The sequence below is a fragment of the Neopelma chrysocephalum genome, unplaced genomic scaffold (genome assembly GCF_003984885.1).
Source record: "Neopelma chrysocephalum unplaced genomic scaffold, ASM398488v2 Primary Assembly neopelma1_88731, whole genome shotgun sequence".
Lineage (NCBI taxonomy): Eukaryota > Metazoa > Chordata > Aves > Passeriformes > Pipridae > Neopelma > Neopelma chrysocephalum.
This window is the reverse complement of record NW_020917852.1, coordinates 334-1,172: the sequence shown is the minus strand read 5'-3', so window position 1 is coordinate 1,172 and position 839 is coordinate 334. Positions and strand designations below refer to the sequence as shown.

The 839-nt window shown below is 66.7% G+C and overlaps 1 long non-coding RNA gene across 1 annotated transcript in view; it reads left to right on the top strand.

The window, feature by feature from the left end:
* The first annotated feature begins 322 nt into the window (after positions 1-322).
* Positions 323-839, top strand: part of LOC113979769 — an 847-nt gene continuing 330 nt past the window's right edge. Inside the window, exons 1-2 of the long non-coding RNA XR_003537970.1 lie at positions 323-418; positions 493-575. This is a non-coding gene — a long non-coding RNA (uncharacterized LOC113979769). The remainder of the gene's footprint in view (positions 419-492; positions 576-839) is intronic.

Sequence of the window (839 nt, the reverse complement as noted above, 5' to 3'; positions counted from 1 at the left end):
TTATGGAGTCTGGGGGGGGTAATGGGGCAATTTATAGGGTGGTCTATGGGTCCCTGGGGGGGTTTATGGGGTCTGTGGGTCCCTGGGGGGGTTATGGGGTGGTCTGTGGGTCTTTCGGGGGGTTTATGGGGTCTGGGGGGGCCATGGGGGGGTTTCTGGGGTTGTCTGTGGTTCCCTGGGGGGGTTTATGGGGCGATCCTTGGGAGTCCCTGGGGGAAGAAATGAAGCCTTGGGGGTCCCTTAACAGTGGTTTGGGGGGTCCTGAGGGTCTGGGGGTGTTTTGGGGGGGGTCTTTAACCCCTTCTTTGCCCCCCCCCCTCCCCCAGGCCGCCCACTGGGTGCAGCCCCACAGCCCCGCCCTGGCCCGCTTCTACCTGAGCACCCAAAGAGGGGCCTCCCGGCGCCTGGTGCTGCGCCTGTGAGTCAGGGGGGGGTCCAGGGGGGTCCGGGGGGGGTCCTTGAGGGGTCTTGACCTCCTCTGTGCCCCCCCAGGGCCCCCCCGGTGAAGCGTCTCGTGTGTCGCCGCTGCTGCTCCCTCCTGCTGCCCGGGGAGGGGTCGGGGCAGCGACTGCGAGGTGGGGAAAGGGGGGGGTTTGGGGGGGATTTGGGGGGTCTGGGAGTGATTTGGGGGGTTTGGGGAGGATTGGGGGGCTTGGGGACACACTGGGGAAATTTAAGGGGGTCTGGGGGGGATTTAGGGGGCTCTGGGGGGGGATCGGGGGGATTTGGGGGGTTCTGGGGACACCCTGGGGGGGATTTAGGGGGGTCTGGGGGTGGATTTAGGGGGGATTGGGGACACCCTGGGGAGGATTTAGGGGGGCATTGGGGGGATTGGGGGG